General features: G+C 35.9%; 1 protein-coding gene across 4 annotated transcripts in view; it reads left to right on the top strand.

Annotated features, from left to right (window-relative positions):
- LOC106867178 (ras-related C3 botulinum toxin substrate 2) overlaps window positions 1-11,350 on the top strand; it is a 220,753-nt gene that overhangs the window by 78,888 nt on the left and 130,515 nt on the right. For 2 of the 4 annotated variants that reach the window (XM_014911974.2, XM_014911973.2), the window contains one exon: window positions 2,304-2,363. The exons of the other annotated variants lie outside the window; for them this stretch is intronic. The gene's annotated coding sequence lies outside the window, so the exon portion shown is untranslated. The remainder of the gene's footprint in view (window positions 1-2,303; window positions 2,364-11,350) is intronic. 4 annotated transcript variants of the gene reach the window in all.

Raw genomic sequence — 11,350 nt, 5'->3', positions numbered from 1 at the left:
ACACACACACACACACACACACACACACATGATGGGCTTCTAGTTTCCATTTACCAAATTCGTTTGTGAGGCTGTGTATGGTCTATATATTGGGTCATCTCATAAATAATGTGTTTTTTTTCATACTTTTATTTTTCAAAATTAAGATAAACAAAGTTCTTTTTTAATCTAAAATATACTCCCCTTCATTTTCTACAATGTTCTTCCATCTATCTGGTAGATTTGCAAGGTCCCTCTTTCAAAATTCACTTATCCGTGACGAAAAATATTCCTCCAGTATTGTTCTGACCTTGTCTACAGAATTCATATTTTTTCCATTCAAATGTGGAATAAATGATAATCAGATGGGACAATGTCCGCTAAATATAGTGGGTGGGGCATTGTTTCTCATTCAAACTTCTCACTGTATGTGGCTGAGCATTATCCTGATGGAAGAACACCTTTTGTCTTGAAACCAAAGATGGTCACTTTTTCTTCTAGCGCTGACTTAAGCTGCTCAAGCTGCTTGCAGTAGATCTCTTTTGTTATCGTTTGGTTTGGGTTTATAAGTTCAAAGTGGACTAAACCTTTCATATCCCACCAAACAGATAGCAACACCTTACGTGGGTGAAGACTTTCATTAGCCTGGGATGCCAGTGTTTCTCCTTTTCCTACCCACTGTCTTCGGCACCTGTCACTTATTCAGTCCAAAAAAGGTTCATTCATGAGACTTGACAGCGAAGAAGAGCACACATTCACTCAATGTGCATGATTACACTTGGAAAATTTGTGAGTAACTCATTGACCCAATTTACTGACTTTTCCAATGGCACGCAGATGTTGATGAATGGTTGAATGACCAATCCAAGTTTCTCTGCAAGTTCCTCAACAGTTATGATGAGATTTTGTTCCACCAGGGCTTGCAGGACATCATTGTCGAGCTCTACAGATTTTCCAGCACGAGGGTTGTCTTCTAGGCTGTAGTTTCTGGCTGGGAATTTCTGGAACCACCGTTAACACTGGTTTACGCTCATTGTCCAGTCCCCATATACTGCATTAATATTCCTTGCACTTTCCATTGTGTTGTTGCCTTTATTGAACTCATAAAGCAAAATGTGCCAAATATGTTCCTTTGTCACTTCCACTATAGCTTTGAAAAAATGACTGTTAAAATCGAACTGCACTCTTTAAAGCTTGCACTAAGAACAAAACCAATGTAAAATTACTACCTGCTTTCATAACAAGTTGATGCAGGTGGTTTATCCTGCTCCCCTCCAACTTTTAGTTCATGCAATTGAAAAAACCGCATTAGTTTTGGGATGACCCAATAGTTTTTTGAAAATAGAAACTGCAATGACTTGATATGCTGTGGTATAAATTTAGCGATTATACCCCCACAGAAACACAAGTTATTCATGCATGCAGTGTGGTTATTGAAATACAAAGCTGAAAATTGCATTTAAAGCAATAAAGCATGGCAATAATGTCTGGTGTCATATTTTGTACACCACCATTGAATAAAGTAAATATGTAGGTGATGATTTTTAGATTTTTCAACATGGTGACACTGATAACATACACTACATAGCAAAATTAGAATTGGAATGTAAAACATTTTATATAATTTTTGTAGAAAGAAGCAAAACTCATGTAAGAAGTTATATTTTGAAGAAAGATTGTTAAATTTAGTTTCCTGACAGGAGATCGTAGCAAACAATCTTGGTATGCTGACCCAAGGTTTTGCTCTGTCTTTTAAAAAGTGGTTTATATTTCAATAAACTGTGTGTGTGTATGCTGTAAGATTACTTAGTGTGTTTGTGAATGTAAAGTAAATATTTGAAGGATTTTCTTTAAAAAAAAAATGAAAACCAGCCCAAACTAAGTGGTTAAGATCAAAAATATGGATCAAACAAAAACTGTTTCTAGAATGTTTGCTGTTGATTTAGGGAGGGAAAAGTTGTGGCTATCAAAATGAAACAGAGATTACAGGTATTAACAGGTGCTTCCAAAGATGCAATCTTTAACGCACCTGATAGCAAATAGTGATTGTTTTGGATTGTTTTGATAACAATACTACTACTACTACTACTACTACTAACAATTTGAGGTACTACAATTGACTAAATTTCTCTCTACCGCTTTCTAAATTTGGTATTGTGCCTGACCAAAATAGACCTTTATTAAACTTGAAATTCTTTTTTTTTTTTTTTTTTTACATCTTTTCATGTTAGTTTTAGATTCTTTTGATGTTAGATTTAGATTTTTCACAACTGTTCCTCCTCTACAGTTGATTTAACTGTGAATTTCTGTTGCTTTTCTTCCAGTTTGAACAAGTCTTACGAGGTTTCCCCCCTCTCTAACTCGAAGGTACTGGATAGGCTTGGGTATGTTTCAAATATATTATTGATGACTACAACAAACGTGCAATTTTATTTTGTTTTTTATTATATTTATTTATTTTTTTCCTTTTTCGTAACTCCTCCCAACTCCCTGCCCTAGTGAATAACTTACATTTTCTTTTTCTTCTTCAACTTTGGTTTATTGTATAATCTATTTACTAATAACATTTCATACAACACTTCTTAGAAGAACAGGAAACTGAATATAGTTGTAGTTTCTTTCATGCTAGATTGATTGATGAATGTTGATTGAAACTGAATTTTAAACAATATGTTTGCCAATCCAGAAAGATAAATGTTTCTGGACAAATCAAAGAAATCTTACAACTACAACAATAACAACAATAATATCTGAAGCTTCATACATACATACATACATACATACATACATACATACATACATACATATTGCATTTTTTCAAACTTTCCTTGTTCTTTGTCTAACTTTAATGTTAGATTTTACTCCCCCCCTCCTACCTGTCTGCATGTTAATACAGGTAGTCTTATGAGTTAAATAAGAATTCTAGTGAAAACATCATCATCATGTGACCTGGTCTGTCAGAGCCTTGGCAATCACATTTCCCCCACTGCGATAGTGAAATGGTGGACAAGCCTCACCATTGCTTAACAGCAGTCGTAATGGTTAGGTAAAAAGTGATTTTTATTTTATAAGGAGAGGAATAATAAACCAAGTTTAAATCCTTATCACTGATACTAATTTTTGAACTAGTATTTATAAATAATTGACCACCATCCATCAGAACAAGAAGTAAATTCAACTTGTAAGACTTGAACCCAAAACTGTAACATGTAGGTAGACAAGCAACATCTTGACCAACTGTTATCTGCATATTTTGATCAGCTCAGTTGCATAATATATTTTCATGGGTTTAATGATTAAAAATCTGACATTTTTTATATATTATCTCTAAATTTACATTATTTACATTTGACGGATATTTGTCCTCATTTTGTTTGTTGTTAACACAACGTTTCGGTTGATGTACTCTCGAGCTTTCATCAAGAGGAGGACAAATATCCGTCAAATGTAAATAATGTATATAATTCCTCATCTCTCAAATATAGAACTGTATTACCTCTAAAGTTCAAGTCACTTAGTACACTAACCAACCAAAAAAACAAACAAAAACAAAAGTGTTAATGTGTTCTGCCTTGTTAACTGTATTCAATTAATTATTGCTGCTGTTGTGTAATTTTCAAGCCATCTTTTCATGCTACTGTGGGCTCGAATGGTTCTGTAAGTATATATTTATATACAAGAGGCTAGAAAGAGCAGCCACTTTGTAAAATCGACTCAAGTGTGAGGTTAGAGTAATGTTTATTTGTAGTTGGTTCTTACAATTTTGCAAACTGTAAATGTTTCAAAAAATCTCATAGAGGCTTCTAAGGAATGGTATTGGTTTCATGACATCAATTAGCAGAAATCAATTTCTGTTTCATGCTTACATATTATGAGTATATTTCAATTAGCATTCTGAATGTATCTGCACTTGACAACTGCGTCGTCTGAAAGTGATATAGAGTTAGTATCCTGTCCATTTCACTACAAAATGTCAGCGGAAAGGTGAACATAGGCAAGTACCGGAACACCTTGCATTACCGAAATAGTGTGTTCCTAACAAATCTTGCTGTAACATGAAAATTAATCTTGTGTTACAGGATTTCGTGTTATAAAGTGAGATGCGTTGCAAAGGTCTTTGGAGAGCTGGGGAAGAAAACAAATACAATAAAAAAAAAAGCAGCAGACATAAATGCAGGTGTGGCTGTGTGGTGAGAAATTTGCTTCCCAACCACATGATTCTGGGTTCAGTCCCACTGCATGGCACCCTAGGCAAATGTCTTCTATAGCCTTGGGCCAACCAAAGCCTTGTGAGTGTGTTTGGTAGATGGAAACTAAAAGAAGCACATTGTGTGTGTGTTTGATCCACTCCATTGCTTGACAACTGGTGTTGGTGTGTTTATGTCCCTGTAACTTAGCATTTTGGCAGAAGAGACTGATAAAATAAATACCAGGCTTAAAAATAATTAAGTACCAGAGTTGATTTGTTCTTGAAGGTGGTGCTCCAGCATGACTGCAGTCTAAAGGTTGAAACAAGTCTTTTCTACTCTAGGCACAATACCCGAAATTTTGGAGGAGGGGGCCAGTCAATTAGATCAACCCCAGAACACAACTGGTATTTAATTTATCAACCCCGAAAGGATAAAAGGTGAAGTTGACTTTGGCAGAATTTGAACTCAGAATGTTAAGACAGAAGAAACGCTGCTAAGCATTTTGCCTGGTGTAGTAACGTTTCCGCCAGCTCCACTGCCAACCTTGTGAAGCATAGAATGATGCAGCAGTTATTACTGTCTGTTATACACAATAATTCTTTTGCCATCATACAGGACGCACCATGAGATCAGCCTCTCAACAAAGAGTGTGGGTCTTTTTGTTTTTGAGAAATTAATGCTAGTAAATCAATTAAAAGTTATAGCAAAGCATAACGGTTTTACATTTTCATTATTCCTTCTCTCTCTCTCCCCCTCCTTCTCTCTCTCTCCCTCCTTCTCTCTCTCTTTCTCTCTCTCTCTCTCTCTATCCTTTTCTCTCTATATTCCTACAACTTACATCATCTCAGCATCTATCTTTTACTTGTTTCAGTCATAGACTGTGACCAAGCTGGGGCACCACCTTCAAGAATTTTTAGTCAGATGAATTGACTCCTGGTGTTGTTTTTCTTTTTTTTTTTTTGTAAGCTTGATAATTATTCTGTCAGTCTCTTTTGCTGAACTGCTAATTTACGAGTACATAAACACACCAACACCCATTGTCATGCAGTGGTGTGGAACACAAACACACACACACACACACACACATGCTCATGCACGCACACATACAACAGGTTTCTTTCAGTTTCCGTCTACCAAATCCATTCACAAGGCTTTGGGCAAATGTCTTCTACTATAGCCTCAGGCTGACCAAAGTGCCAGGCAGTGGGACTGAGCCTGGAACCATATAGTTAGGAAGCAAGATGCAAATCCACACTGATTCTACAGAGTTCTATTGTCTTTTTGGTTTTGTCCTTTCTTTGGGGGAGGGGGCAAGAATGCGCTTTGGCTGGGTTTGGTTCTTGTCCACTATTCTTTCATTCTTTTATTTGTTTCAGTCATTTTGACTGTGGTCATGCTGGAGCACTGCCTTTAGTTGAACAAATCGACCCCAGGACTTATTCTTTGTAAGCCTAGTATTTATTCTATCAGTCTCTTTTTGCCGAATCACTAAGTTATGGGGACGTAAACACACCAACATCGATTGTCAAGTGATGTTGGGGGGGACAAACACACACATATATATATTTATGATGGGCTTCTTTCAGTTTCCGCCTACCAAATCTATTCACAAAGCTTTGGTCAGCCCAAGGCTTTAGTAGAAGACACTTGTCCAAGGTGCCACGCAGTGGGACTGAACCCAGAACCATGTGGTTGGTAAGCAAGCTACTTACCACACAGCCACTCCTGCACGTATATATATGTAATGAGTTTAATTAAACCGGTTTTGTTCATGTCATACACTCAGACTGTGTGACAGAGAGAGAAGGAATTTTTCAGCATGTAGAAAAATTTGGTGTTTATCTCAGTGGAAGCTGGAGAAAGATGATACTCCACCCCACTTTACTTCTTTCAGGATAATCTTGAAAGTGGGAATTGTCAACGAATAGAGATGATGACAGATAGTGTTATGTATGGAGATTGCGTAGTTTGGGAAAACTATAAATGAGAGAGAGAGAGAGAGAGAGAGAGAGAGAGATGGACAGACAGAGAGATAGACAGACAGAGAGATACAAATATCGGAAGATGTAGACATGCGCATATGGGAATGGAGACACAGTATGATTCACACACAAACTCACGCATGCATGCACATGTAGAAAAGCATATAAGTGTGTGTGCATGCTGATATACAGACATACATGCATAGAATGAAATAGGGTTAGAGAAAGGTTAAGATTAAAAAAAAAAAAAAGAAACCCCAAGACCCAGTTTGCTGAATAAGTAAGACCCCCGAAAGAGGAGGAGAAATAAAGAACAAGAGATTAAGAATGGAAAAGAATGTAACATGGAAAATAGAACACTCACAAGATATATATATATATATATATATATATATATATATATATATATATATATATATATATATATATATATATATATATATATATATATATACATACATACATACATACGGAGATATATATATATATATATATATATATATATGTATATAGAGAGATGTATGTGTATATATGACCATAGACAGACAGATAGATAAAGAGAGAGAGGTTGTTGTGGATTGTTGTGAGTGAATGAGGGTAGTAGTAGTAGTAGTAGTAGTAGTAGTAGTAGTAGTGGTGGTGGTTGGTAGATGATGATAGCTGATACTGTGCTGCGATGCCATTGTCCATTTAAACATTTTCTCTCTCAGACAAACAGGAATAAAACAGCAGCTTTATTTCCTCTTTCCATTGTTGTTCTTCATTAAAAAATACATTGATATATTATCGTCATTCACTTAAATCCAAATGCAGCTTCTGTCTCTCCTCCTCCTCCTCCTTCTCCTCCTCCCTGGCTGTTAGTTACTTTTTTCTTTCTTTTGTTTTTATTTCATTGAAAAATATACTTGTTTTTATTTCTATTGAAAATGGCATATTTACAAGTGAGAGAGAGAGGAGAGGGGGCAGAAAATGTGGGGTACGGCCCCCTCCACCACATTCCTCAGCTAATCTACTTGTTTTTAGTTATTGTTTAGTGAAGCTGCTTAAAAAGACAATCTGTTTCATGTTTTTAACTCACTTAGAAGCAGCAGCTGCCTGTTGTGTCATCATTGTTATTACCTCACAACTTTTGTTTCCCTACCTTTTTTTTTTTTTGTCCTTCCCTTTTCTCTTTTCTTTTCTTTTTTTTTTTGTTTCTCTTGTGAGCATCATGAGTGTCTTTTAATCGTTAGCCTCTTCAGAACCTAATTAATCTTGTAAACAACACACAAGTTTATATAAGCTTTCTTTTTGCCTACTTAATTTATCACTTGTGAAAAATACATTTTTGGACATGTGACCTTGTCTTGACAACTGGCAGGAACCTTTTGAAAAAACAAACCAAGAAACAAAAAAAAAACAAAAAGCCTTTGTATTATCAGACTGGCATTCTTTTACTGGTTTCAGCTATTGGTTGTAGCCATACTGATGTATGCCCTTCAACAGGTCCCCATATTTTAGTCCACCGCTTAACCATTTGGTAAATATAAAACAATAAAATAAGTTATCAATCTGATACAAAACTGTTTTTGTCATAGTGAATGGATTTCGCCAAGTTGCCACTCTGTGGTGTTGAACCTGGAATGTTGTGGTTGTAAATCATCATCATCATCATCGTTTAACGTCCGCTTTCCATGCTAGCATGGGTTGGACAAAAAATATGGTGCATCGGCCGGGAAGTAGACTTCATAATTATTTTTGACTTGTTTTGTTTTTCAAATAGTTTAGACTGGAACCCTATCATTGTTTTATCCACCACGACCACCACCACCGCCCCTCTAGCTGTGGAACCTCACTTATAATAGTAGGACTGGAACCTGTCATAACTGATCCATTGAACTTGTTACCATTGTGATTAGCCTCTGATTGCAGCCACTAATTGTACTTTTGTAGTTAAAATATACAAATTAAAATATGTAATGATTAAGTTACATTTTACTAATAAGCAATGTTGAAAATAATTAGCATTTAGTTATGGCTGGTTGTTAGATGGCATGAAAATTAATTACACTATCAAGCAATGAGATGGAAAAATCTTAAGTTCAGGTTATTTCTGATGCATTTCTTCCAACATTTTAAAGAAAGTTCAAAGTAATCAATCATCATAGTCTCTTTTGTCTTAGTTGCACAAAGTTTCTCATGTTTTAATAGTTTCTAAATTATTGCTTTAATTATGAGCTTGCTAAACGTTAATTAGTTGTTGTCTTTAAATCAGATATTGAGAGATGTTTTGAGTTTTTATGGTTTGTGTGAGGCAAAAGTTTCATCTGATCAATTTGAGAAAGTCAGTATTCTGTTATACCAGTAGTTCTTAACCATTATTTGCCAATAGGATCCCTTTGGTTCCTATGTTACTCAACTGGACCCTCATAACCATTCCATGTTTAAAAAAATCCTAGTTTTATAATTAGATATCGTCGCCCAACAGTGTAAACTTAACAGCGAACCTTGAAGCAATCCAGCGAAGCTTCACAAAGAAGATCATCTCATTGCAATGGCTCAGCTACTGGGAAAGGCTGCAACAGCTAAGACTTTACTCTCTGGAGTGAAGGCAGGAGAGATATGCAGTAATATACATCTGGAAGATCCTGGAAAGCTACACCAATGCCAAAACAGGTCAACACTGCACAGTGCCAAAGATCCCAACAATGCCATCGCACTTCAGGACCAGTTACTGCAACAGCCTGGGTTTCAGGGCCCCACAGCTTTTTAATATTCTCCCAAAGAGCCTGAGGAGCCTGCACAAAGTAGATGTAGGCTTTTTTAAATCAAGGCTGGACCTCTTCCTGTCAAGAGTCCCAGAGGAACCTACCTCACAGCAAGAGGTGCAAATGAGGGTAGCTACATCAAACTCCATTCTTCACCAAGTGTTTTGTTTTCTAAACATATTAGAGGAAACTCTCAGTAATAACAGTGTAGCAAAACAGTGTTGCTCCAGCATGGCCACAGCTCCGAGCTGAAACTACAAAAATAACAAAATAGGAGTTGTATTAAAAGATTAAAATATTTTGCATATGTAGAAGTGTAACCACTTTATTGCAGATAAATCTTAACAAAATCATAAATGGATTCCCTAGGACTGTGGTTGAGAACCACTGTGTTATACCCAGTAACCATGTTGGACAGTGCCCAAGTCTACCCTAACTGACCAGACATATGATCTGCAGGTCATCAACTAGACAACAAGGTATCACCCCTGGATCCATCTCCCTGATAATGACCATTGTTGGTCTTGAACCCGTGAACTTGCTGTGCTCCCTGATACATTGCTGTCCAGCTGGTGCTGGTGTATTCTAGGGGAAATTTAATGTTTGTTTCTTTTTGGTGGCCAAATGTGGTACCTGGGATTGTTCTGTTTGTGTATCATCTTACCATGTTTTCTGTGCTGTGAAGGAGTAGTAACAGCTAATACCTTTGTTGCTGTGTATGCATGGTATGTTTATTGAATGTGGTAGTTGAGTGGAGGGACACACACACACACACACACACTATTGGAACCAGATGACATTTGGTTTATATATAGGTATCTTCTTTTATCGTTTACTTGTTTCAGTCATTAGACTGTGGCCATGCTGGGGCACTGCCTTAAAGAATTTTTTAGTGGAATGAATTGACCCCAGGACCTTTTTTATTTCTTTAAGCCTGATACTTATTCTATCATTCTATTTTATCGAACTGCTAAGTCACTGAGACATAAACACACCAATACTGGTTGTCGGGTGGTGGTGGTGGAGGAACAAGCACAAATGTGCACACACACACAGTGGGCTTCTTTCAGTTTCTGTCTACCAAATTGATTCACAAGGCTTTGGTTGGTCCAAGGTTATAGCAGAAGACACTTGCTCAAGATGCCATGCAGTGGGACTGAAACCAGAACCATTAGGTCAGGACTCAAACTTCTTACCACACAGCCACACCTGTACCTATACATACAATTCATAAGTCTTTTTTTTAATGTAAGTTTTACCCAATAAAACTATCAAATACAAAAAGATGGTGAATTATGTATAACTAGCAGTTTATGTTGAAATTATAGTCAATTTAGATGTTAATTTAAGAATATATTCTTACCAATCAGTAAATTAATTACTTGTTTGAGTAATTTAAAAAAAAGAAGAGAGAGAGAGAGAAATCAGGAGGGGCTGTTTTATGTCAGTTTATAATTTATAGTGATATTACATACATTTATTACTACTAAAACTGACTTGTCCACATAGAGAATTAATGTATAAACATCAAAGAATAAATCCATGGTAATTAAGAGCTCAATTAGTAATGGGTCAGTTAACTCTAAACCTTATTACATTGTTTTCTCCAATTCTGTATTTGCATGCCAGTTGGTGCCATTTAGATTTACAACAATTTTTGACCCTTTGACGTTCAGATTATTTTGTCAAATGTAATGTTTATTTATTCACATTGAATTAACCATGCATCTTGTAGCTTCACAATTTCAATGATGTAATTGTTTATTTTTAGAATGATATTGTAGGATAGGTGTGAGAGGTCAGATATGGCTGGTCTAAACATAAAACGGGTAAATATTTGGGCCAGACATGGTCAGTTTAAATGCTAATGGTTAAAAGCAACATGTTTAGAATACGAATAAAAAAAGCATAAATTTCATATGTAGGTCTGGTTTTTAATATAAAGAGGGAATATTTACATAGAACAGCCAGTTTAGATTTTAATTTTTATGATCTAAACAAATGTCAAATACAAATCATTACAATTCTATCAATCTAATTATATACTCTCAGCATATTTAAACCAAACTCTGCAAACATAAATTTGAATTAGTATAAATATTTTAGAATGAAACCTTTTTATAAAAAACAATTTTATCCTTTACTTGTTTCACTCATTCAACAGCAATCATGCTGAGGCGCCACCTTGGAAAAGTTTTAGTCAAATAAATCCACCCCAGTACTGTTTTTTTTTTTAAAAGCCTGCCACTTACTCTATCAGTCTCTGTTGTCAATTTGCTAAGTTACAGGGACATAAACAAGCCAACACCAGTTATCATGTGATGGAAGAGGACAAATACAGAAACACACACACACACACACACATCATCATCATCGTTTAACATCTGCTTTCCATGCTGGCATGGGTTGGATGATTTGACTGAGGACTGGCATATATATATATATATATATA

This window comes from Octopus bimaculoides, chromosome 7, assembly GCF_001194135.2.
Source record: "Octopus bimaculoides isolate UCB-OBI-ISO-001 chromosome 7, ASM119413v2, whole genome shotgun sequence".
Lineage (NCBI taxonomy): Eukaryota > Metazoa > Mollusca > Cephalopoda > Octopoda > Octopodidae > Octopus > Octopus bimaculoides.
This window is presented reverse-complemented; position numbering and strand designations above follow the sequence as displayed.